The sequence below is a fragment of the Falco punctatus genome (assembly GCF_963210335.1).
Source record: "Falco punctatus genome assembly, chromosome: 9".
NCBI classification, from domain to species: Eukaryota; Metazoa; Chordata; class Aves; order Falconiformes; family Falconidae; genus Falco; species Falco punctatus.
Genome location: NC_137589.1, coordinates 51,930,777 through 51,958,681, shown reverse-complemented (window position 1 = coordinate 51,958,681; position 27,905 = coordinate 51,930,777). Strand labels below are relative to the sequence as shown.

Sequence of the window (27,905 nt, the reverse complement as noted above, 5' to 3'; positions counted from 1 at the left end):
AAAAAAAGGCAATTAATAATTATCAATATTATTGTAGGCCTGTTCCTTCAGTTGCTGTATTTTTTCTTTAATTCCGGCACAGTTTTGCTCTGTCTCCCGGAAGACAAGCGCTTGACTTTTCTGCTGTGCCCTTTCAGCTGCGTTACACACTGTGATCTTGTCTTTGCTCTTAATGGCTTTGTCAAGAGACCATTGTTGCTCAAACATTGTTAGTTTTAATAAAGATAAAATAAAGTCATAAATACTTTTGTGGTTTCCTTTTTGCTGGGTTGAAATCTGACTAACAAATTCAATTAATTTGGAAACTAATAATTATTTGGTTTAGTTGAAAATGGACTTTTCATAGAAAGAAGAGATATACCAGTTCTTGGAAATATAAACTAAATGTGGGAGATTGGATGAGTGACATTTTGAAAATCCTTTCTCATTAACCGGCTTTAGCTTTCAGTATATGTCATTTTTATCCCCATTTGTAAAGCTAATACTTCTTTCCATCACATCTGTTGAGCAGACAAATCCACGAAGCTACAGAAATTGGTGGTGGAGCTATAGAAGCAGAGAGATCTCATCATAAAGATAACAATCCATTTTCAAAGTTTGAATCCTAGACTGTGTTACTTTCCTGTGATCTCCAAAGCCACATCCAAGAAAATGATGCTCATGCTGAGCTGCGACAGAGTTTTACTGATGTGCTGGGTTCTAAATGGAGAGAGTGTTTTGGTACTCTGTTTTCATTTGTTAATTGACTCCTCTCTTACTTAAGGTAGGAATTGGAGTAGTTTGTGATAAATGGATTACACAGTCCTCTGTTTCAGTGCAGCTTCTGTGAAACAGAAATCCCTCCTGACACCGCCAGCAGCACTGCACCACGTAAAGGTGGGAGGGTGGACTCGGGGACTCCTTTCCTCCCCATCAGTGGAAGGACATGGGTTTTAACTCAATATTTATCTAATATGAAATTAATAAATAACACATGGGACAGAGCCCAGAATCCACAACTCCCTTTTCATGCATGACTTACAGTAATTCACTCCTTCTTGTGAAGGCTCACTGAGGTCCCTAACTCCTGCGTGCTTTGCACAACAGATCCAGCTGCAGCAGGAAGGATGGAGTCTCTGCCCCACGGTGGCTGGGACCCTGCCTGGAAGGGAGAAGGTGCTGCTGTGACACCCCTCCAGCCAGTGTGATGAATGGGACTGAAGGTCTTCCTTTTCCTAGGGGAACACTTCCACCAGGGAGGTGGTCTCCTCCACACTACAGCAACAAACTACAATACAAAAAAGGGGAACCTTGTGCAGGTCTTTGGAAGAAAAGCTTTGGCAATTACCCTCACAAGAGGTGTTTGGACTCTCTAAACTTGCTCAGAAATTCGCATTCTCTAGTATTCCTCACAGGTTTCCTGTTTTAGCACTGAGATTTTAGATCCACCTTCTAAAATGCATAGTTCACTTCAGGTGCTTAAAAAGAAAGCAAAACTGTGCCTAACTATGTCCTTTATTGGATCTGGCCCTCAAAAAACAGAAGGTGTTGGCAAACTCTGCTGCAACTCCATATGGTTGCTTTGTGGCTCCCTCTGCTCTTTAAAGGGGAAGGAAGACATGTTCTCACTCTCATCCAGACAGGCTCCGCTGCCAGGTTCTGATCTTCCAAATTATCACCCCTACAAAGAGGCAGAGAGACCTTTAACAAGGGCTGGCTTGTCCCCTCTGCTGGTTCTCCAGCCAGCATTTCTTCAATGTCAGAGCTGTAACTCCACGTCTTTCTACCTCTTCCTGTACGACCTTTCTGCTTCTTACTCAGTCCTCCCCCTCTCCCACCACCCCTCTCTAGCATTCAGCTTACTCCATCACCAACACATTTTCCAAAAAGAAGCTCTCTCCTGCATTCCTTACTGCCAGCCCATGTTGTCCTGGCATGAAAAGGTAACTAAGAAGGGAGACAACTATTTCTTCAGTGGGGATTGAAGACTGCAGCCATGTTCTCAGCTTTACGTGGGATCAGAAGTTGCCAGAAAAACAGAAGTTATAAAAACTAGAGCTGACTTGTAGCAGACAGAGCTTATGGTTTCTGGCACAACAGCAACAAATTTTAATTTGGATTGGACTGCATGAGAGTCCTTCTCATGGACCCCCTACTGGGACCCATCCCACTGGGTAGCAAGAACCATTCTTGGACATGGACTGACACGGGGCAAGTCAAGGTCTGAGAATGGGCCCCACTTCAGCTTACAGCCTATTTACTTCTCAGAGAAGCTGATGTCTCTAGCTCATCCATGTATGGAAACACCGTGAACATACCTACACACACACAATCCATACATACATGCACACACACAGAGTCCCCTCGCTGAGCCTGGGTGGCAAGTCCCCACTCACCTGGCTGGGGAGGGGGAAATTGCAATGCACAGGCACAATATTCCATCTGCTGTCAGAGCTCCAGCCCCAAGGCCCATGGCACAGGCATTTTGTTCCATTCCTTCCCCACCATTCAAGACCTCATGCATCCTAAAGTTTCAGACATGTCCTGCTTTTTATTTTACCTCTCATTACCCTAATTCCACCAAAGACTGAGTGCATGGGGAATGAAGTTTCCCCTTTGCTGTGCATGCTTCCAACTCTAACTTACTTTCTCAGTAAGTCTTTTCAAAAACAACACCACCAACAGCAAATCCATCTCCCCAAAAAAGCCACAACTTTTTCAGAACAAACAAAGAAGGAAAACACTTGTTACTTTCACCAACAACTGCATAGGACTGATGGAGAGATGAGACAGTGCTTTAACTCCCCGAGGGATGCCTGAGGTGCAAGCACAAGCAAAGCAGAAGGAAGCATAAGTGGTGCTGAGAAAAGGACAGAGGTTTCTGCATATAGGAGGGAGCCTCATGTCAACATTCAGACTTGCTGTTGCTAACAGAAAAGGAGATGCTAGAGCCCTGGAGCTCAGAGCATGCTCTGCTCTCAACTTACACCAGTGTGAATCTGCTGGCAGGGCTGTGAAATCCCTGGGGAAAGAAGGAAGAGACGCTTGCCTGTAAACACCTTCACTGCATCCCTTGAAGCATGGATGAAGGTGGAAGAGCTTCAGAAGGTGCCATCTGGCTGGCAAGCAATCTGGCACTGGGCAGAGCCTTGGCTCCAACTTGAGTCGGCATTTAAATTCAGAGGAAACTTGGGCAAATGCTCAGGCACCACCTTCTCCTCCTCCCACATTGCAAGGCACGCTGCAGCTGAGCCTGGTGTACCGACCTCTGAGCGCTGCTGGCTCCCCCAGCTCCTCCCGGCAGGTGGCCCCAGACAAGCCAGGGAAGTGCTTTGGCCCTAAAACGGGTTCTGCCTCTGATACCCAAAGGTGTGAGAAGCTGCAATTTGTCACTCACGGCAGGTGCTTGCTGCAGACACGCAGCCTGGCCCACAGGCTCATCTTGGGCTGAGTGCTTTCTCCCCTTCTTGCAGGATCTCGCCATCCCTTTCTTCTCTCTAGTACTTGAAGTTAGAAAAATATATGGTAGGAGTAAACACAGGGGGGAAATACCTCTAGTCAGATCAATAGATTTTTATTTTTATGTCAGTCTTAAAAGTTTCCTTTCACTTTTACATAATTTGTTTTGATTTTCTTTTGGTTTTCATCATAATAAAGTTACAGCCTGAAACAAGGGAAAAAAATCCCAACTTTCAAGCAGGGCTTTTCTTGGTTTCTTTTTTCACTTAAAGCTGCTGCGATATTTAGAGTTGGTAAAATGAGGAAAAATTTCCCTTTTATTCTCACAGAAAGCCTGTTTCAAAGAATCAGCATTTTCTGATGAAAAATGGTTTGTTGACATTTCCCAGCCAGTGCACTGAGCATTGTCCTACTAGTGCTTTACTTCCCTGTGGTGGGTGCAGATTCCTCCCCTCAGACTTCACAGGAGCTGTGCTGTTATGAGCATCAGTTGAGCTAAATGCTACACAGGGTTTGGAGCTGGTTGATGAGAACAGATACTCATCTTGGGCTTCCCATTTGATAGAGGTTTTCTGCAGATGTAGACCTACTATTCTAAATTTTTCCACTTTTCCTTCTGCCCCAAATATTTTTAATCTACATGTCATGATCAGCTGTACTAGTGGAGGTCGTCCTGCGTCCAAAACCCCAGCAGCAGTGCAACGCTGTGCCTCCAGCAGCGCATTTTGCCCATGGACAACGAGAGGTGTTACTCTCATGGGTGTAGGACAGAGCAAACACCACCTGCTTTCTTCCAGTTTTGCCAAGAGTATGGACATGATCGGGCTTCTCTGACGTGAAGTGCAGACCTGTCCCATCCTTGGGGCCGTGGGTGTCGTACTACCACTTGGCAGCAAGGTACAAATATGCTGTGGAAGCTTCTACCTCAGGCTAAAATTCTCTTTTGGAGTCTTGGCTAATCATGTGAGGTTGGAGTGGCGTGAAGCACGTGCTTTCTGCAGGAAAATGAGATAACCCTGTCCATTTTTAAAGTGCTGTTGTGTTGGAAAGAGCAGCATCGAATCCCTGAAACAGCCTTGCTTCCCTCCTAAGCCCTTGCCTTCTGCCTCTACTCGATGCGGTGCTGGCAGAAGATGGAGCCAATCTGCAAAATGAGCATCTCCATGGAGATAAGCTGAGAGCGCAAGAAGGTCAGAGCCAAAGCATCAGGAGCAGCAAAGGAGTTCTTCAAACTTCATTTCCTTCCACAAAAATCACTTGATGGAGATTTGTTGAACGTGACACCTGGCTGCCTCGCGTTGCCGACTCAAATGAGGAGACAAAAGAGGAAGCTAATTGTTTCCAATGCATTCAAGTTTAATACAGTGCATTTTTAATTAGGGCTCTAAAGGGGAAGGGAATCAATTACCTCTTGCAGAGGCAGACACCACTGGCAGGTGATGTCATGCGGAGAAAAGGAATTGCAGCAGGATGCTAAGGCGGTCCCTGGTGAGGACCGGGCCAATGTGCTCTTTGGGGAGCCCTGTGCATCAGATACTCCTGGTGGCTCCAAGGAAGCCTGCCACGAAGTGGCACTGTGACACCATCCAAGAGGACAAGATCGGGGAAAATGCTTTTGAACCACCCTGCTTTGGAGGTGCCCTTGTGCCTGGGGAGACTTTATAACCCCAAAGGAGCATCTGCTCTCCAGGACCTGAGGAGGTGATAAAGACATCTGACACTGGCACTGTGAGCATCATTTCCCACAAAGGTGGTGAGATCTAGTCCCCTTCAAGACACTGTATTCCTCATCTGAGCAAAATTGGGGTAGCTCAAAACCTATTGCTTGATAGGTGCTTGGTGGCCTGTGCTGGGAGAGAGGGAAACAAAGGCACTCTTATGGTTGGGATCCAGATCTCCAGAGAATTCTGTGCTGGAAAGGCCATCCCTGTGAGCTGGTGTTGAAGGGACACCAGTGAACAAACACAGCAAGCTCAAGGATTCACTCTAAGAAGCAAATCCCTACAGCATACTGGTGAGACACAAGCACATACAGCGAGGAGCTGGTATTGCCGAAAACTTATGTTCGGATTGTTCAGCAGACTGAAGTTTAGGTCTCCAAGGAGCTCAATTTCATGCCTTTAATGAGAATTATATTTCCTAAAGGGAGCAGCCAAAGTCCTTCAATTCAATGTAATATATTGCAACAGCAGGCAGGTCTCAGGATCCCGCAATCTCAGTACCCTTGTGTTTGGTCTTTGCCAGGCAAAACTCACAACCTTTTTCATGTCTTTCAACAGGAGACTTTGGGATGTGTTGAATTTATTCTCTTTGGTTACGAGTGACTTCAGTGTCTGTTGCTGAAGTCTATACCACAGAGATTTCTTTGCAAGGCCTAAGAGGACCGGTTGAGTTGGCTGAAAAGAAGATTAGGAGCACCGGCTGAGGGAGCCTGCAGAACCCTAAACATCTGCAGGGGGCTGGCAGGAGCAGCGCAGGACCAAGAGCAGAGGTGGTTTCTCCAAATGTACTAGGCACCTCTCTTCATCCAACTGAAAGCAGCTGGTGTTTGGCCAGTTTAGCAGGTTTTTGATGCAAAAGCAAGTTCAGCTGCACACAGGACAAGACCCTCAAGCTGTGCAATGCTACTGTGCAGCCAGTCGGAGCACAGAAATTAGCTCCTAAAAATAATTTGGGATATTTTGACTGTGAAGCTAGAGCTATCTTAGTGTATGTCATTGTAAAGCCAGAAAGAGTGAAAACAGGAACAGTATCCACTAAAATAAAATGGTATGTACAGACTGAGGGCTAAAGAAATACATCCAATAGTGAAATTAACTGTACGCGTGTAAGATCGAGATCAGGACTTTATTGCCAGGAAGAATGTGGCTTTTTTCACATGGTGTCTTTTCTGTTTCTTCTTATTTTCTCAATGAATTTCTGGAAGATGCTGTTTAGGGACAAAATAGAACATGCTTCATGAAAGATTTATTAATCAGAACTGCCAAATTCATAATTACTTTCTGGGCAGTGAAATTGTTTGGCCTTATCAAATAAATGAGAATAACCACTGATTATTGTTTTTGGAGAAAGGAGTAGCTGGTAATAAGGAAAAAAACATGCACATATGAGAAAGAGAAAGACAATATAAATGGACATAGATGTGTTCATATAGATGTCTGAGTGGTCAAATGACTCATCTGCTTGAAAAAAGAAACATAATTTTCATATTATGGGGCACTCAAGCAAGTCAGTAGTACTTTCACTCCAACACGATAGATGGACTTCATTTGCTTCCCCGATCCTCTCCTGCCACTGCCGGTTTATGGTTCAGAGGTGGCTGGATTTTCCCTCTGTTTTTTTAATTTCAAAAGTAGGAACCTCTGTTCAATAAAATTAGTGACATTTAATGCCAGCAAGAAACTCATAAAGACCTCGAGCTTTTCAAGTTTTTCCGCTTCCATGGCAGAACAGCCACATCTGATAACACAGGTGCAACCCTCCAGCGAGTGTTCAGAGGCTTTTTACACTGGCCCTGAAGTTTCTGAAAGTTATAAAACGTATCAACTTCCAACTAGAAAACTGTCACCATACCCAGATGCTTTTGAAAATCCACTCAGCCGCACTAAGAAGCCTCGTCAGTAGGCACAGGACACCCAGCCTGGAGTAAAAAGAGTTTCAGAGCCTTCAAAAAAGGAAGATGCTTGTGCCCACCCCCTTTTTAAGCATGGGGGCAGACATCTGTCTGTACTGACATGACTTGAGGTGCTCTTGAAACTTTTTCTTGGTCTTGCCTGAAGTTACACTGTGGAAAACCACCGTGTGGCCCTGCGGCTGCCCTGCCTTGCCCCTCCTGCTGCAGCCCCCAGCCCCAGACTCTTCGTGCTCCTGCAGGAGCCCTGCAGTGCAGGAGCAGCATCAAACTCCTTCAGGCTGCTAACTTGGGAATTCCTCTCTTACCCTTTTCCCAGATTTTGCAGATTTTTCCCCTTCTTTCCTCCCATGATGATTTAGGGGGGGGGGGGGGGAAGTATAATTCTAAAATGAATAATTGATATTCTTTCAAAGCTATCTCCTTTACTATACTTGTTCTCTTAATTTACTTGGTTTATACCAACTGATGACAGAAGCCTATTGTTTTGCTGAAACATTAACTTCACAAAGTCATTCCGCTCCCATCTGCAGCACTAAAATTAATGATTCCCTCTGCAACATCTGTTTAATTAACTATCGGCACCATAGAAGAGGCATCCAAATACCCCAGTGACTAAATCAGCCTCAAATTAGGGAAATACGATGTTAAATTGTATCAGAGAGAAGCAGAGATTATCCTTTTGAGCGCTGACATTCATTAGCTACCAGCCACCCCATGTATCTTCATAATGAAAAAGTGTCAGCAGCTCTTCGCCGTAAAGTTTTCATTTAAGGGCTGCTGCTCCTTTAGCCACGGTGATTGGAAAGAGGAGGGGGCGGAGGGACGTGAGTGAGCTTAAGCCAGTGCTCCATCATCCTTGCTGATGGATCTGTTGCTGGGATGAAAGATAAAGGTGAAATAGGCTGTCACAGAGTGCTGCCGACATTGCTGCCGTGCCTGTCAGGGCTGCGCCAGCTCCCCGAGTGACTGGCCGTTCCCTGCAAAGGCAGCAGGACTCATCGCCAAAGCTGCCACTGAGGCAGGGCATCTCTGAGGGACGGCCAAAGGTACTGAACTCCTGGCTACGCACGGAAGAGAGAGAGGAGAAGGCAGCTCTAACGGGGGAAGGGGGAAGGCAAGCGATTTGGCCCTCCAGCAGGTCTCTGAAGCGCCTGGGTCTATTAAAGAGGCGTCTTACAGACCCTGCTGCGGCTGTAGCTGCACATCCAACGTTGTACAGAACAAGGGGTGGATTCAAGAGGGTTTTAACTTCTTTTTCTTTTCCTACTTTGAGCTCCCCCCTTATGTTGCCACAGCAACAAATGCAGTGTGAAATTGCAAGTTTGCAAAATGCACTAAGTCAGCAGCACTGTAAAAGCAGGGCCCTAGCAAGGGAAACGCAGCCGGGGAGCGAGGGGGGAGACTGGCAGGGAAGGAGCCCCCTGAGAATGCTGCCCTGTGGAGGGGCCAGGGGCCGGAGGGCATCAGTAAAAGGAAAGTGTGGCAGCTTGGGTTCCCACCATGTAGTGATTAAAACACACATTTACATCCCAACAGTCTGCTGCCTGTCCAGACTTGCTACCTGACATGAACTTTCCCTGCAAAGGGAACTCTCCGGGGATTTTCGGCACTTCTTGGTGAACTACAGAAGCGTTATGTTGTCCGCTTTAAAGAATGAGGCTGAACTCCTGGAAGTACTGAAATAACTCTAAGGTTCTTCTCTAATGCATGAGCTCAGGTCAGGAAAGTGCATCCACAGAGTCCTCTGGGGTGAGATTTTTCAAAAGCACACCGAGCCCGAGGCTCAGTGCCCACAAGGGCCAGGCTTTCATCAGAGCTCAGTTCCCATTTAGGCAGCCAATTAATCTTTGCAAACACCTCAAAGTATCTAAACTGCATCTGCAGTTGTGATGTTGTCCTGAAGAATGGCTGTGGCTAAACAAAAACTTCTCAGTTTAAAAATCCATTTCCCTCTCTCTTCAGAATAGTATCTGCTGGCTTTCTTGGCAAACCACTTCTGGTTGTTGTTTCTTGGCTTAAAGAACCACTACACATTTGAAAGACTGCTCTGAAATCTTACCTTCCCCTTGTCTTCAAATCAAAGATATACTTAAGTACTGGGGAGGAGTTGAATTTGGCTCCTTTATACCCGGGTGACCAACCGAGAGGCAACGTGTTGGCACATCAGGCGCATTTATAAACGGTGAATAAGTTTCAAAGGGAGTATGGGAAGACTGAATAAATGAGGCTGCTGTTAGACAGCAAGCAGAAATATCACCCTTTATTCAAGAGGGGCTAAGGTCAATAAACATAATTACTCTTAGACTAGATCTGTGTCACCCTCACCTTTTACTGAGAATAAGCACTTTTTAGCCCTTTCCTCCCCACCTTTTCCCAAAGATCCTTGTTGTCTTCTGTGTCTTGACACTGCTCTCAGCAGTTGACTCCAACTCCACCATTAATTCAGGATTTTCAAAGGCTGGTTTCCACAGCCATGCTTTCTCTTGTTTCTTAGCAAAGCTACAAGTGTTAAGATTTGGTTTGGTTTATGGACAGCCAGGGGGGTTGTCCCTCTACTGAAACATCTGAATGTTCCTTTGAACGAACTTTTCAAGTGGATGCATCAAACCTTGTTCAAGTTAAAGGCAATTTTATCTAATTCATGGTATGTTTAAGACCATTACAAAAAGCTGTGACTCATTTTCTTTAAAGTTTATTCAAACTTTTTTTAAAAAAAAGCATCCCTTTGAAGGTGTGTCCTATTGTTACTTGCTGCTCAAGACGGAACTGCAGATGAGTGGCCCAGTTAAGAGAAAAAAAAAAAAAAAAAAAAAAAAAAAAAAAGTCCTGCCTTGCTGAGAAGAGGCTCCAGCTGTAGGGAGACAGTTTCTTCCCATGTGGCACATATCTGCATTTGTGACATCCACGCACTTCAGCACACGAGGAAGCAGAGTCAGTAGTTGCTTTCCTGGTGCTCTTGTGCTGCAGTTATTGGCAGAACTCTACTGACAGAGCATGTAGAGAATGTACCAAACCACATTTAAAAGTGTGACATGAAATTCAAAAGCAGCCAGGGGAATTACAACACTCTGTACCAGGATAAGATGCTAAAGGAGCATGAAACACATGCTATGCTTAATGTGATTTTTTTTTTTTTATAAGACTGTTTCGCTTCCCAGCTTGCCAAGGAATACATTGCACTGTCAGAGTACAACTTCAGACGTGAACAGCCGTGGCAATAGTAGTGAGATGGATACAGAGCCAGAGCCAGCATGGTTTACGCTTCTGCCTAGATAAGGGAGTCAGGTGAACACTGGCTATAGCACAACACAGAGAAACCTCTCAACACATAGCAAGATGAAGAATGGAAGTGTTTTTCTAGGTGCAGAGGATCTCCAACCCTGGATGTTACTGATAATGTAAGGAGAAGGAAGATAAGGAGATTGAAGGCTTTAGGTGAGAGTGTCCTTGAATAGCCAGTACTGGGAATCGAGGTATCAATATTTACTTGGCAAAATGGCACATGGCTCTGAAATCCAGTAGATGGGTAATTAGAGATTGCTTGGACGGTGCACAGAGAAGCCAGCTGGGACTGGATTGCCAGCATGATAGGGACTGCATGCGCACAAAGAGGACAGGAAAGCCACTGCCATACTGTGTTTATAATTTTCAACAGATATGATGAAAAAATAGTGGGAGAAAATATAAGGGGAAAAGGTGGCCGAGGACTATGTAGCAGATCAGTGCCAGAGCTGGGAATTGATTCCTGACACTCACAGTCCTTGGGCCTTTATAACAAAAACCACTGAACGTAATAGGAATGGCTACAAGTCTCTGTCTTTGCTATTATCGTCAAGATTTTGGGTTTATGTATTTATTTATTTACCAAACACGGAGGAATGACAAACACAATAAGAAACATGGAGTGAGCAAGAAAGCTCATAAAATCCTTTTCATATCTTTAATCAATCATGACTAGTGTATCTCCCATACATTTTTCCACTTTAAAATAGAATAAAGATGTCCCCTCACATCATAATCTTTCTCCAGGCAGCTGTGCTCCTTACATCAGCACAATGACCCAGACAGTATGGCTGTATTAACAGATACGATCTAGTCTTTAATGGAGCTCAGCAACTGGGATTAGCTACCTGTAATGTAGTTTGGGCTGTCAGGCACTATACAAAACTGCTAACACATTACAAGTTATAGGCATCAATTCTTTCTAAGTGAAAAGGCATTTCAAATTCAAAACACTTCAAACCTAATAACAGGAAATTATCTTGATGGATCCCCTTCAACATGTAAAAAAATAGAGAGATGAGGAGAGAGGGTCAGGTGTCCGATCAAAACAAAATTCTATCAATGCTTTTTTTCTCTCTCTAGTTCAGAGCAGAGCAGAATAGTGGATTTGGATGTCAGGGAGGGAATGAATTGTGCAAATGTAAGGCAGAATGAGAAAGAAAGTTTGCAAACTACATTACAACAGGAGAAAGAGAAAGTTTTCCCACTTGTTTGGGTCAACGTGTACACCAGAAGCATTGGTCTGACCCAGCGGTTTGAAAAGTTTTTCGGTTTGAAAAGTCCCTTGCAGCTCCTTAGGGTATTTTTCCAAAGGAAGCTGAGTCAGGGGTTAAGGGTTTTTCTTATCTTTTGTATTTTGAGGATGTCCAATATGGACATGCTTAATGAGACCTAATCTTTCGGACACTCATTGCTTTCTGAAAAGCAGGTCCTTTTTAAAAGCATCTTTGTTAAAGTACGTATTTGGAGTGCACACTCCAAAAGCGTGCAGTGTCTGAAAACATTGTCCATTTGCCTCTTTAATCCCTAGCAATGGTCCAGGGCTGGAAAACCCAGAGGAGAAGAGGGAGGGTCAGAGTTCAAGTGATGAATGCTGACAAGCTGAGTCATTGATGAGTTGCATGCTATAATCTATCATTTTTAAACCTAGCTTGTCTGAAAGCTTTCTGTGTTGTCAAGCTGAGTCATTTCTGCCCATGAAAGAGCGGGCTAGGGAGGAGAAACTTACTTCATGTCTCAGCACTGTGGCCATGCACCAGTCCTGCCGCTGTCCCACTTTCTCACACCTGTCTGTCTCCGTCATCCCTGGCACGTGAATTGGCCAAGCCACCATCTGACATCTCAGAAAGAACAAAGCTTCCCTGAGGTGGTGACAGAGTCCCCCAAGGAAAAGAAAAGGGTCTGAAGACAAATTGAAAGCAGGACAGACAAACCAAAAGGCAGATTTGCCTTTTAGCACATTTTTGGAAGAGGAGGGGAGAGAAGTCCCTTATGGCCAGAAACCTGCATTGCTGTTGGATTTGCAGCTCAAGTCAGAAGCCCACGGGAAAGCCAGCTCTTCGCCACCTGTCAGGAGGGATTGCAAACACAACAAAGGCTCTTGTAGAAAAACAGTGCAAGATAGTAATTTGAGACTGCCTCATTAGTCATACAGCATTTGCACATGCTGATGGCTAGAGGCAAAATATGACCTTAAGTTACATTATTACACCAAACACAACGTCTTTCTTTGCAAGGGGAGAACAAGAAAGAGCGAATGCACTGCATGAGATGTGAAGGATGGGGCTTTGATGGCGACAAGATGTTACAGCAGCCAAAAGGTGGATGTTCTTGATGATCATCTCTGTTGGGATGGTAGCTCAGACCTGGGACTGTGCCAGTCTGAAATAAACATGATCTGCTCCGAAGAGCTTTCACCCTAAATATCTAATGTCTCCCAGCGGGTGAGTATTGTCAACAGACAAGAGTCCAAGACAGAAGTGTGATGACATTATTGTTGGAAACCTAATTCTTCTTGAAAAAGCCTAATTAGAAACTAACCCTGAGTGCGGAAGGAGGGGATTATTTTGCAGTGCAAAGCATCTAGTCCACCCAGAACTGGCAGTGTTCTCAAAGTCCCTGAAAACACTGCCTCCATACCCATGGAAGGTGATATTTTTCTTTATGTGGCAGGTGAGCCCCGTGTACTGTTTTCTTCAAAAAAGAGTGTGCCTTCAGTGGTGTGAAAAGCTATGTGCTGGAAATCTGCATAACGATCAACTTCATGTGCAGCTCTGTGTCGTCTTTTTCCTGGTTTCACATCCCACCGGAATGAGCTTGGCTTTTTTCCAGCACCCAGAAAGGAATTAAAGTGCTAAGCTTGCCTGTGGCTTCCCATGAGGTGACCCAAAATTTGTTTTCTTTTTGACTGAGGAAAACAGGGACACGTTTTTTATTTGAAATCAGATCTAGAGTAAGATTTTTCAAAGTACTTTGTGACTAAGTTTGCTCGATCAGATCAGCTTTTGGTCTGCTGACCAGATTAGCAGCGCTGTTCTGTTTGGGTGCTCCCAGGGCTGCAGATGTGAAGTTCTTTAGTGCACATTCACTCCCTCTGTTTTCTTACCGAAGACTAAATGCATCGGCTACAGCAAAGAGTGTAAGGGAAACCATAAATACAGGTTTAACCTAAAACAGTGAATCCCAAAGCGCTAAGGAGGGATTTCTAAAGGCTTCTTTAAAGAGTCTTCTCATCAGTAACACTTGTGTGCCTCTTCTTCTGGGTCTTGACATATTTTACATCTATTTCAAGGGCTTGGAACATAGGGAGAATGGGTTTTAATGGGAACCACTGGTCTCCTGCTTCTGGGAAGATATTGTTAGGGTTGCCTCAGACGAGGAAAGATCATCAGCATGTTCTCAGAGCTTCTTGCTTTGGCACTGAGGAAGATTTAGCAGGTTCCGATATCCATTTCCTCCACAGCTCTAATCTTAACACCCACCTACTGCATGCTAAATGAACATCCCAGCACTTCATAATGGAGACAGGAAATTAATTCCTCATAAAGTTGGTGGGGTTTTTTTTTCTACCCCTCTTATTAAGACTCCTCAGCCCTGTCAACAGCCAACTAAGCTTTCGCAAGTCATAAAGGTGCATTTCTGCAGTCTCATTTCCTCAAGTCTCTTACTTGATGAATTATGCCCATTAATAACCTTTGCACTGGAGAAAAACAGCTGCTGGGGATTCAAGGTACCTTGTTGGATGGTGTAACCCCGACCCCTTAGGCAAGGCACTCAGGAAAATGGAGACATGAAGCAGGGGATCTGATGATACGTATCTAATTTGCCGAGTTCCTCTTAGAGGCAGCAGCTATAGAGAAAAGGCCCTCCCTGGTCTTGCTGACCTATGGTTCCCATGGGCACCAGCAGAGCTGGACCATTGCCCTGAGGAGGACAACACCTGAAACAACCCCTTGGTCCTGCAGTTTGATGCAACTTGGAGCACTTCGACATCTCTAGCACTCATTGAGTACACACATCCATGTTTTCAGGATACAAGATGTCCAGAACAAGATTTTAAGAGGAAAAAGTCCATGGAGGTGTCTAACAATAATCTCCTTTTTTGTTATATAAATTAGCCAGGAAGCAAAAAATCCCTAAATATTGTATTATAATTTTTCTCCCTGACACAGTCTGTTGGGAAAAGTTTTTTCTTTGGTGGATGTGACTAATCTTTCATTCTAAAAGATTCAGTCTAATGTGAGCATTAAAATGAACAAAGTTGCATCAGAATGACAGATCTGATTTAAACCTCTGCTATTTCACCCAGGCTTGAGCTCAGCAGCATCATACAAGCAGAGATGATGTTTATAGAGATGGATCCTAAAACAGCAGGCAAAATTCTTGTGAAATGAAAATGGATCATATCCATATGATATGGATTTGGAAGCAGCAGAGTGAGAATCTGGAGCTGGTATCAAAAGCTGGAGGGCAGTGTAAAATAAACACACAGATTGCATCCCCAATTTTGGTAGAAACCTTTCAAAAAAATTTTATGCAGCTATCAAAAATAAAAGCACAAGACCAATCCAATGATCTCAAACCTAGAGAAAATATCCTGGGAACATGACGTTTGGAACTTTCCTTGATTCCCCTTTCAAAATTTTATGTAACATTTAATTTTGATTTTTCACATACCTACACCATGTAAACTATGGAACAGGAGCATAATGGGACTCTTCACAGGATTCTAAAGTTTTCCAACCAGGCCTAGCACAAATGTTCTGTAGGATAGTACAGTTACACTGCTGTTGCCTGGCTAATGTCTGTGAGAAAGTGTTTCTGTTTAAGGAGAAAAACAAAATAAACGTAAACCTTCTGCAAGGGCATGCTCCCCCAAGACACTACTGTAAGACTTAGAGGGTAAAACTGCCAGAATCTTTTGGTAAAATACAGGCAGGCAGCACATCACAGCTACAGAGACGAGAGATGCTAATGTTAAAAACCCTGGTAGTTCTGGCTCAAAGGCAGAAATAGCTCAGTGCTTCTAGTTCTCTTGACCCCAGGGAGTTATTAGTAACGGTTTTTTAAGTCATCTTTAGCATTTTGTCTTTTGTTTCTAATATATTAAGAAATTACACCCCAAAGGGGAATGTAGTCCTCGGTTTGGTCAGTCCCTGAAACAGTAGGCTGGTATCTCTAACTTCACAGCCCAGTTTGTGTGTCCGTGCTGGGAAATACACCCTGAGTCTGCCTCTAATGGGTATTAAACTGTCTTCAGGAAGGGATTAATGGGCTGGTTTGGCTTTTCAAACTCTTCCTTCTTTTGCAGAGATATTTCTTTAAAATTCTTCAAACTCCAGCCTGCCCCTCCAAAATCTTTTCCCACAAATAATAATAAAACAGATCAGGTGGGAAGATGGAGTGTCTGTGATGATGTGGCTTCTGCCTCTCACCCAGAGGGATCAGTTTAGGGCCATCAAAGCCCACTAAGGATCGTATTTGAAGTGAGAAACACAGAATAACTTTAGATAGATGTTCAAAAACATGACCCTCGGTGCCATGGAGTGGGAGCTGGAGAAAAACCCAGGACACCTGTTGGTTTGGCTTCCTTCTGTTCTGGCCTGTTCCCCTCCAGCTCTTCTGTGCTGCAAACGGGGCAGAACGGAATGCCCTGCTGGGCCACAGCTGCATCCTTGCTTTCCATAATGATTAGGTGTGGAGGCCCTAATTAAGTCAGGGTTAAACCTGATTGCCCACCCAACAGCAATATATTCCTTAAACAATGTTGCCAGAATTCCTGAGAGAGAGATTTCTTTAGTGCTCAGTGAAAGGCTTTGGCCTGCTAACTACCTACAAACCCCTTCCAGTGCAGATTAAATCCAAGGACTATTTATCATTTAGCAGGGGACTGATTTATCTACCTGCATACTCAGTTCGGAGCTCAAATCATGAAGATGCTTCCTGTCAAGGGCTATTGCACACGTTTCATCCATTCCTTTAGAAGCAGGGGATAATTTCTTGACCTGATGTTGGGAAAAGAGTGTGAATAAATATTCTCACTCCTGATCATTCCAGGAGAGTTTTAATTTGCACATTCTACAGCTGGGAGTCTTTCCAATCCATATTAAGTTTGTTGAAAGGAAAGTGTGTCACTTAAGCCAAGCGAGCCAGCATAAAACGGCTCTGAGAAAGAACCTCCACATATCTTCCCCTATGAGCTGTGAACTGTGTTAATAACAAAAGTTCTGGAATGCCTCTTGGGAGAATTATCTTGAATATGTGAAAGAGGCAAAACGGTGTGGGCAACCTACAGGGATGCATATGGTCAAGCTGGTTTCATACTCGCAGGACAGATACAAACACAGACAAAGCAGAGGATTGCTTAAAGCAGGAGGCTTTGCTCCTCTGTTTGCACTAACCTGTGGTGCCTGTTACGGCTGGCAAGTCCCTGCTCTGCTGTGGCTTCTGGCTCTCAGGATGGGCTGGAGGAGGCACCAAGCCCACTAAGCCAGGAGGAAGGAGGCACTGAGGAAGTTGGAGGAGTGGGGCAGCCCCATTAAATACATGCTTGGTTGGGCTGCTTATCCCTCTTCAACTCCATCTCTGCCACGCTTCCCTGGCATCCATCCCTTTCCTGCAGGCAAGGCTCATGGCTGAGGGGAGACCTGGTTTGACTGCTGTGACTGTGAAAAGGGATCTCCGTAGGTGTTACTGAATATAGACAGGACTGTGCTGTTCTCAGCCCCCATGGCACTAGCAGGCCTTTCCCAAAGCCAAAGGAGGCAATTATCAAATGGATCGTTATTGCAGCATGGCCTCACTGGTTGGGTGGACATGCTGGATGCTCCTTGCATAAGCTATATAGTAGCAAGCAAATTAATTTTCTTATTGTAAATACCTGTTTCCAGCCTGGAAAATCATTCATCAGTCTTGTCGGAAGTTTCTGATCTCAATTCTCAAGCTCTCCTGGCTTCCAGCAGTAACAAGATGGAGCATGCAGCACGTAGTAAAGGCGAGTATGTGTTTGTCTCCTTCTCAGCTATTTGCAGAAATGTTTAGATGTAGGGGGAGTTCGATTTATGTGCCTTATCTTCCTCAAGCCAGATAGAACACTTCCCTTCCATTACAAACACTGCTTAATGGATCTCTAACAACCTTGCTTTCACAACATCAAATATACAAGAAAATAAGGGGGAGAGGGATGAACCAAACAAACAACTCTTTATTGTTTCCAGGTGTCCCTGATTATGGTTGAAGGAAGAAGTGGAGAAGAAAGAGGGGAGAGAGATAAAAAAACCTGTAATTGGATCACTGGCGCAAACTCCTCATATATAAATGCAGCAGACAAAAAAATTGCATGTTAAAAGAAGAAGTTCTTAACTCCTAAAGATCCCAAGTATTCAAAGGATCCCCGAGAACAGACCTGCAGTTCCTTGGCAGGCCAGTTTGCTTTCTTAAAGCTCTGTGGGTCAAGAAGCAAATAGCCAAGGTGGTACTACCCCCCACCATGGAAGGCTGCTCTCCATCAAGCAGCAAACCAGTTAGGAGAGGGGATGCATTGGAGGATTATAGCCCAGCTGGTGTAACTCCCTCACCTACACCCCCAGTACCCAGACTACACCAAGAGTAAGTCATACAATACCCTCTTTTTTGGGGATAATACAGTTGTTCTAGCTCAGGTGATGTAGGTTGCTCATTACACATACTTTTATTGATCTTGCGCTCATTCCTGTACAAAGTTATGCTGAAAACAGTTATAAAGAATGTAATTTCATTCACTCTAGCACCGTATTATCTACCTCCTATGAACTGGACTGGTACACAAACTAAAGCGATCAAACCTCCACACACCCACGCCTATATGGAACGGGCTGGCACAAATGAGTTGAAAATATTCATCACATTATAACAAAATCTTCTGCTATGTTATTTTCTGTCTCCTGCCTCCTATACAATCCCACGTTTTGCTTCTGCTTTTCCTTACTTTATAATAGTCTCCATTCTTATTTTCCTTTATGATCTTTTTCTTCGCTGACTGACTGTAAAAAACACTCAATTTGACAGCATTCAGTTGTGAAAATCAAGGAGTCCATAAATAAGGCTAAAGGCAGGCCCAGGATAGTATCTAACAGAAATGAGAACTTTCACAGGGCTAGACAGCAACTTTTCAATAACACCTTTTGATAAGCAAATACCACTGAATGGGATGTGATCACAGAGAATGGTATTTTTAAAAATGAAAAGTTCAGGTGTTTTTGCTCAAAAGCATTAAATTTCTCTTGAAATGCAGGGGGAAAGTGGGGAAGGCAAATAGAAGAAAATATGAAAAGGTGCAAAGAGAGTATTTCATCTGATCCAGTCCAGATCCTTCTGTCCATCTCCCTCGCACTCCAATTTATTTTTAACTGTACCTGTTACCCTGATTCTGCATAGAAGAAGGTATTGACAAGTCTAGCGATGTGGAGGTGAGAGGGAAGAAGACGGGAAGGCTTCAAAGCAGCTGGTGCAGGCCAAGGCTCAGTTCCCTTAGAATATAAATGAGAATTAAATACTTAATTCCTGCTGGTGGTGCTTGAAGTCCATCGCGGCTTCTAGCTGTAACGCAGAGAAGGAAAGATTGCTATGGGCCTGTGTGGCGCTAGTATCTCTTGAGTACTAAAGTGGAGATTATTTGAATGTTTCCTTAATGGGCATCCTTGGCTCTGCGTACTTCAGGGAAACCTGTGTCATACAAGGAGTCCCACAGCAGTGGAAGTGACAACAACTGGTTTTTTAAACTCTCTTCCCTGTGGCTTCTGTGGATCTAAGCTCAGTCTCAGCCTCTCCATCAATAGATTTCCTCATTTATTTAGTGCTCTCTCTGCTACTCGCTCGTTTCTTTTCAGAAAATGTGTAAAAAATCAATAGCTTTTAGGACTCCATCTTCCTGTCTTTTCTTGTTAATGGGACACTTTCAAATTAAAATCAAGAGAAGCACACAGGTAGATGATGCTCTCAAGTAAGCATCATTTTCTTAGAGAAACAAGCTTTAAAAAGTCCTGGTTTATTATGGTTTTTTTCTACAATACAGGAATTAAAATTACTATGTTTTGCTTGTCCTGGCCAAAAGCTGTTTCCAATAAGGAAGTTAGAGTCCCTTCTCAATGATTCGTGAGATGAATTTACTGTCAGAAATATTGATCTGCAACTTTTTCTTAAATGTGGTTTGCAGTGCCACCCTCATCGTTCCTCTTTGGTCTACTGTGCATCTGCAGCACATCAAGAACCTCCGTAGTCGTCCCACGACCTTGCTCCCATCACAGACAACAAGGGATGACTAGCGCCTGCTTCACAGGAGCGACCCTCTCTGAAACGCTCCTGAATGAGATCAGAGGAGAGACATAATAACCAAAAGCAATCAGAAAACCCCTTCTAAGAAGTGTTCGAAGATATTGTCAAGCTGTGTGGGAAAGCAACATCTGGCAAAGAATTTTCTACTTGGCAGCCTGAGATGCTCAGCTTCAGACGATATTAGGAGTCACCTGTGTGCATGTCTGGGTCTTCACTGCTGCTTGGAAGGATTCACTTTCTATCAGAAAGTGTAAGATACTATCCTGCGTTAGATATACTATGCTGTGCTGTAGAAAGCATCAGGAAACTGGCCAATGTCATGTCCCCTGTGAGATGGTGAGCATTGCCTGGGGTCCTGCCTTCCTTCTGTCAGCAAGTCCTTCAGATGACAGAGAATGTCACCACAGAGATGTGGGGACTGTGGTATTTGCAGAGCAGAGGGGAGCTCTCTAACATACCTAGGGTTGACCACTGCTAACAGCAGGTTGCTGTGCTAGCGATACCCAGGGGCTGGCAGGTTTGAACGCTCCCTGCAATGTGCACCTGCATGATTCTCAACTCCCACACATGCACAAGAGATCCACATTTCCATTCATTTGTCCTTGATGGTTTAATTAATACCTAAAACATTCAACACTCATCTCTTCACTTGTCCTTTTCATTTAAATGTCATCTCCCAAGCCAGTATCTCCTAAGGAGTGAGAGAAAGGAGGAAAAATTTCAAATTAAGGAAACCTGCCTTGTCTTCTGGATTAACCACCCCTTTTAAACAATGTTTGCCTATCAGATACTGGAAGGGGAAGGAACAACCCTAATAAGAGATATTAAAAGGGTAAGAGAGAGAGAGATGGGACATAGCAGAGGAAGAAAGTGCTTGAATGATGTGCAGCATAGAGATAGGGAATCTAGTACAATGCGAGACCTTGGGATCCTGGGAGGTTTTTACTAATGGTCTCTGCAAGTCTTATTATTTCATACATATTCTCATATCTCTGACAAAGATACTGCATAAATCACTTCCCCTTATCCCAGGCTGACCCCTTAACCTCTGAGAGATAATGAGGCACTGTACCTAGCATCTTCTAATGCCGCCAAGATCTATATCAAAGAACATTAATTCTCCATGATAACATCTCTATTTATTAATGCAAATGCCTTTAATCCTTCCCCAGCCTCTGCTCAGCAAGCCACCTTTACTTTTATTACTGAAATTTCATTGGAATTAGGTAAATTGGCTTAGTGTCCCCAGAAGGTGGATGTCACTAGGAGCTGGTTTAATGTGTCCCTCTTGGCATTGACATTCACCTCCTGGACAGACTAGCTCCCAGACTCATTACAGTTGGCAGGGGCTACATGTTGGGTCTTCCTGAAGGTGCTGGAGTGTTTGTATTCTTTCCATAGGGCTCAGGAAATAAGTCATAATGAATAACTTTGTGACTTTTGCCCCCTTTTTTGGTAATATTTGCCAGCTGTCTGTAAGCATGCTGTGATTTCCCCCACTCCCCTGCTTCCTCCCTCTCAGTATTATGCACGGCTCAAAGTTATTTTTCAAGTTGTTTCTGGGGAAAAACCTTGAAGTGCAGGTCAGCTCCTCCTGCTAGCTATCAAATATGTTGGGCCATTTAGTTTTCTTAGGACCTGATTAGGGGACTATATCGATTTATGCTAAATAATAATATTTTCCAACGACAGGTTTCCCAGGGAACTAGGAAAAAAAGCCTTAAGCTCAAACGAGCCAACAGAGAGAAAAGCAGCTCCTACTTAAGGAAGTACAGCAAAAGAGAAAAAGCTCATCGTTCTGTAATTCTGCCGTTGCAGGATTGTGATCTGATAGGTCATGCAGAGGATCAGGGGAAAGAAGTTATCACCTTCTGGGCTGCTATTAATCATTGGCTCTTGCTAAATTACATTAAATGGCCAGTCTTTAATTAGCACATCTGCATGTACAGCCTCTCCCTAGCCCACCTCCACCGGACCTGCCTGTGCCACATGAGCAGCCACCCCCAGCAAAGGTTTCCTTTGGGCACAGCAGAGAGGGAGTTGTTGTACCCAGCTCAGCAGGCACAAGGGATTTTTCTGCCACAACCTCACACACACACACACTTTGGTAGATGGGGCCTATAACCAAAAATGATGGGGCTCTTGCAACCCTATCCTACCGTACTCAAGTGGGAAACCACTCTGGGGGTAGTGCCTTGTTGCGGGAAGGTGAGAATAACTGCTTACACCACGGGAAGCTAGGAAAGGGAACGCAAACTCAGCAGAGCAGCAGTCTAAGATGGATGCTCAAGAGCTTCACAGGAGGCCAAAGAGACAGGCAAGAGACCAGGAAACTCCACAGTGTGATGCGTTTGCACACTGCTGCACCAAAGCATAACTCTTTGCTCCAAGAAGTAGTGAAGGCAATGATCCTGGAGGACAAGGTGGCACGAAACCGTTAGATCAATTATACGCTTCTTCCTCCGGCTGGTTCTGGCTGTACCCTCAGGCACGGGGATTTAGGCTCTATTACTGCCACATGACCCATGCATAGCATAAAAAAATACTTTCCCTTTCTTCCTCAGCTCCCTGTTTGTAAAGGAATTTTATAAAACTTTCCTTCTTGCATTCTTTGACTGGTACATTTTTCAGGGCAGGCACATTCTGCTGTCATGTTTCTGTACAGAGGGCAGCGCTACAAGGTTCAGATCTCAAATTTAGTCCTGTATGCAGCATCAATATTACTTACTAATAAGTATTAGACATCAGCCTATAAGCAGAGAACAAATGCTTCCTCCTTATGAACTGGTATTATTGTCCCATAAGGCAATGACAGACAAAAGTGGAAAATCAATGTAAGAAACTGAACATCTAGACTAAACTCCAATTTGTCCTATGGTCCAATCTGGCACCTATTCTCCTCTTGCTATTCAAGCCTAAGTCCTGTCGACATCAATGGAAGTTCTGTGCAATTATTGAAGAGGAAAGAAAAAACCCACACACACTCTGTAAGGCTGCAGTTCTATCACCTTTTCCTTTCTTGGCCATCAAATGCTGAACAAGTGACCTTGTTTTCATTAAGAGGAACACCTTGTGAATGAATACAGGATGTAAGATGGAAACAGAGGCAGAAAAGGCAAAGAATTCATTAGACAAAGTTTCTATACTGCAGAGTGAGACATTCGTTATTTTACAAGTAGTCCCTGTGAGTTTTAATTCAAGAGACCAAGTGGTTTGTATATAAACTACCTAATATTGTACCTTAAAATCCCAATAAATAAGAAGCTAAAGTTTGCTTAGTTTAAACATTTTTTTTTCCTATTGCTACACTCCACCACATGGCCAATTCCACCTTGAAAGCTGCGAGACAGAGCAGTTTGGAGGGTGCAAGGCCATGAGAAAACCTGTTCTTGGGAAACTCCTGGCTGAGTTTTGCAGCCTCTGGAGATTTACATAATTCCAAACAACCACCAGAGTTTTCAGTGTGTGGATGTATAGAATTAAATCTGCAAACACTTCAGGATCCCTGACACTGTGAGTTGAGAAAATCACGATGAATAAAGCAGCTCTCTGGAGCACTGAATAGGATTGTGACGCAGATGGCAATTTCTGAAGCGTTTGGATTGATCCTCCTTCCAGACCCACCACCAGCTCCAGCTCCTGCAGCGTCAAGTCCATTGACTAGCAATGAGCTCTCTGAAGCTGCAACACTTGCATTTGGGAGGCACTAGGGATATTTTAAAGACGGAGAACAGTCCACGTTGTTATATAAAGTTCTTCTTATGGGATCCGAGAACAGGATTCATCCCTGTGGGAGGAAAACCTGCAGCAACACATCTGTGGAGCGCGAGATGCAAAGTGGGCTCGCCCACGCTGAGCACTGCAACCTGTACACTCGTCACACTGGTGACTGGAAAAGCTCGGACGGATGGCAGGGCTCCACGGTCAGGCAGCATCGCTTTCCCCAGGGGCCTTTGCATACCAACACCTTTGCAGAGGCATTTGGATTTACACTGCAGGGGATCGGGTAGTCTAGTCTGTTAAAACAGGCTCCAGCTCACACTTATCTTAACCCACACAATTAACTTCAAACTTCGCAAATCCCAGCTGCACATGCGAGAGGCAGGAGCGGGAATGCTCCCCATGCACAGCGGGGAACTGTGGGTAAGTCATTTGCAAAAAGCATATTCAGGACTTCTGGATTGAATAACATGAATTTCTACAACCTGAATTTACTGAAGAAGCATTCCATTAATCTCACACGTATGTGAACTAACCACCGGTCAAGCTGTTTGTAGTTAGTAAGGATTTTTTTTTGTCCTGATGACTGAAATTGTGACAGGCGCCCTGCAGCCCTTCCCCTCTAGGAAGAGTTATTTACTTGTGGATAGCTGCTCAGCGAGGAGGGACACACAGGCAGGGGATCCAGGAACATTTTGCCAAAGAAATGCACAAAGGAAGGATCATTTTAGGCTGATTCACCTCTGTGTATGTGTGCGCAGGGAGGTGTATCTAAATCTGTGTATGCATATGTGTGCCTGTGTGTTTGCCTTGACTGAATGAATCACCCTACCTGTTATAGTGTAAAACAGCAAACATTAGTAAAACTGATAATAAGCCTAGTGGTGGTGATTCAACCAAAACTAGCACATCTGTCACGGAGCAACAGACTGCCAGGTTTTTCATCAAGGGAAATACAATTGAATAATAATGTAGTAAAGGTAAAGCAGCTTCAACAGAGCTTTCTGCCAAATTAAATACAAGGTACGCTAAAGAAAGAAAGAAAAAAACAACAAAAAAGCAATACAAATACATAACCTCACTCCTCTTGAATACAAATCCCTTAGTAATAGGTACTCAATGGCTAAAGACACGTCACATCTGTAGTCTGAGCATCTTGTTCAGGGGGTGGGGGGCTGGATGTGGGTGGATGGGTGAGCAGCAAGGATGCTGACAAGCGTCCAGCTCTGGGAACATGAAATCTTCTCTGTGCCAACAGCCAAATAAGGAATTGGAGGGGAGGAGGAGATGGGCTTTTTAACTAATATTTTGAGGCCTGATTCTCCAGTGCCATCTGGTCACTTGGCAATGCTCTTGGCAATGCAGAGCAGCCGCAACCCCATCCAAAGTGGTCTCAGAGGAATTCCCTTGTGGAGGAAAACCCCTTGGTGGCAAAGGGCTTCTGCAGTGCTTGTAGGAAGGTCTAACCTGGAGAGAAAAAGCAACGTTGCTGGAGGTGCCTCACTCCCCCAGGCCCTGGCGACCAGACTACCTTCCTGCAGCCACCAGCAGCCAGTTAAGACTCAGCAGCCTAACCACAGCCCGACCCACCTAGTGCCTGTTGCCGCTGTGACCAAACGTTCACATTCAAGAATTGCCCTGAGATATTTATTACCACTCCCCATTCCCTCAGCTCACGCCCAGCACAGGTCAGACAGGTGGGCAATTCACCCCACAGGGCTTTGAAACAGCCCTGCAACAGGAATTATTTTCATAGGGAGTGCGGAGGGGCCATCTGTAGCCTGTGGGGCGATAGAAAATAGATGTCTCAAGGGTCTGACAGCTCTGTAGGGACCTCTTCGATTTCAGAGTTGAAATCCTAGGGGATTTTTTTTTCTGTTAACTTGTATGGATAGGTCCATTCCTGGTCATGGGTATGGGTAACTGCATGAATTGGCTCCCAGAAGCACAGCCAAGTCTGTCTGCGAGGTAACAGCACAAAGCACTGGGAACGGAGAGCCTTGCTTGTCACGTAAAGCCAAAGGAAGGGAAGGATGGGGTGAGACATGTGGCAAGATTAGTCCCTTTGGGTCTGCTTGGGCAGCTGAGAAAAACTTTGCAGACCCACAGAACGGGGGGGTGAAGCCAGGACCTGTGGGGCTGGGTGGATGGCCCTTCTCCCACTGCTGCTCAAGGGCTTCAGGACCCAAAGCTTATTCAAATCTACAGATCTGAAGGACTGCAATCACTATAGGAAACAGCAGCCCTCACTGGCAGGAATGAGCCACCGAAGATACCTGCCAGACATTTTAGGAGTGTGTTCAGGTGGCAATGTCACTGCTCCCAGGGGCTGCAAACCAGCCTGTTTCTGTACCACTACTCCCCTTTCATACTGCTCTGGGTGTATAAAGAGCCGTTAATGGGGGTATCATTGTAAGTGACCCTGACTCGCTTCTGCTAGAGTGTAAATAAGTATAATGGACCATCAATCTGTCAGCTACAAACGAAACATCTCTGCGAAGAAAAGAGAAGAAAGAAAGGGAAGGAGAAAGGCTTACGGTCTGCAGAGGAGCTGTTTTGGGGCATATCATTTTCAGCATCCTGTTTCTTTACATTTTCTCTTTCCTTTGTACATAGAGCAGTTTTTCTTCCATTCTGTTTTTGTTCCCATTTACCTTTTCCTTTTTTAACCAGAGGGGCATTAAAAAAAAAAAAAAAAAAACAACAAAAAAAAAAAAAAACCAACACTTTTTAAGCACTTGTGTTTAGCATTCGCTTGGCTTTTGAAACCGCTGCAGGGCTGGAGATAAAAACACACACACGTGCACACGCAAATATTCAGACCCCTTCTGGCTGGAGCGGGAGGTGAAATAAACCTTTTGGACTATTTTGAGAAGAGACAGATTTGCAAAAGCTACAACACAAAACCCACGACAATCAACACAGCGACAGTTCTGCCAGGCTGAAAGGAAGCCCTCCTGCAAATCTCATTTTAAAACATGCTTTGCAATTGCCTCTCCCAAGCATGTAAATAGCCCTGCCAAGCAGTTCCAGCTGAGTCACCATTGCAAACTAGTCGATGCCTCTCCCTACTGTGCTTCTCCCCATTCCCTCTGCCTCTCAGCAGAAAGCAAAAAGATCAATGCGTTCTGTCCAGGCTACCAAACACACTGCAAATATTCAGGCTGATGAATAACATTAGATGGAAGTGGGAGACAAAGCTCACAATGTCGGTGCAGCACAGGGGTAGGCTGTTTTTTTTCTCATTGCCTTCTGAAGCTGAATGATAAACAGCAAGCAGTCACACAGAGGCAGCGGGGCAGCGAAAAGTGTGATGGCAATTTGCCTGGGGTGGGCAGGGTGGCGAAGGACCCCTAGGGCCAGCCATATCAAAAAAAGCAAATTCACTGAAAGGTAAGGATAAAATAAAAAATAAAAATAAAAGCACCGATACTTTTCAGTGGTGTCATAGCACTGGTACACCCGTGAGGAGCTTGCCAGTCATATCTATGTATTACTGTACACTAACATTTCATATGCACACAAATGACACTTTGCTGCTGGTGCTGAACCCACCTGCAGCAGGGGCTGCGCTGTGCTCTGCTCCTGCCGGACCCGTGCCCGCCCTCCCCTGCCCTGCCTGCCAGCAGCAGCCCACGGATTTATTGCTCCGGAGTGCCTGGTCCTAACACACCTACCCTGTCTTCATCTAAAACCAATAATAATAAAGGAGAAGGTTTGAAGCAATTCAATACAGTTCCTGAGCCAGAAAACAGCTGTGTGCTAGGCTCGCAGGATCTGCGGTGCTGGGTAAGGTCAGCGGTACACGGCGTCTGGTTTTGTGCCTCGGGCAATGGCCTACATCTGACACTTCAGAGGAAAGTGAAAATAAACCTATAATGCACTTGAAGTCAGCTGTGTGATGCTGTACTTGGCTTGAGAAGATTTGTCTCTGGTAATAGCCCTGCACGAGTCACGGCCGTGGAGGAGCAAACCCGGGGGCCGGGGGCTCCTCTCTGAGGCTGCACCAAACCGCGCCGGCCACCCGCGCCAGGCACCGGGAAGGCCGCTGGCGGGCGATTGCACACGATGAATTTTTTCCCTACCATGAAGACTAAAAATTGTTCAAGCGATTTTTTTTTTCTTCAGATCTTTCTGATCTTGGTTGGTGTTTAAAAAAGAATTACAGAAGAAAATATCCTTGCGACTGCTTTTTTCGCCTTCCAATTCTTTTTAGTTGGATGATTTTCCAAGGGAAATATTTCAAAATAAAATGGATTATTGAAGAGAAATAAAAAAGCCTACAGGTGTTTTCAAAAGAATTAGCTGAAACAATATTTTCATTATAACAGATCCTGAAAAAAGACCAAACTAGAAGAAGAAAAGGAAGGAGAATCAGTGACAATATACGTGGTTCCTCTCCCTACCCAAAATTTAATTGTTCTCGGGGAATTCTTAGTTTGAAAATATTGGACTGTTTGTCCCATGCCACCTCGTTGCATGGCTTTTCCAGCAGCACCACGCCTGCTGCCCCGTGCAC

At 44.5% G+C, this 27,905-nt stretch overlaps 1 long non-coding RNA gene across 1 annotated transcript in view; it reads right to left on the bottom strand.

Annotated features, from left to right (window-relative positions):
• Positions 1 to 27,905, bottom strand: part of LOC308069668 — a 64,398-nt gene continuing 36,493 nt past the window's right edge. The window contains exon 2 of the long non-coding RNA XR_013930479.1: positions 1 to 27,905. This exon is cut by the window's right edge and continues 27,969 nt beyond it. This is a non-coding gene — a long non-coding RNA (uncharacterized lncRNA).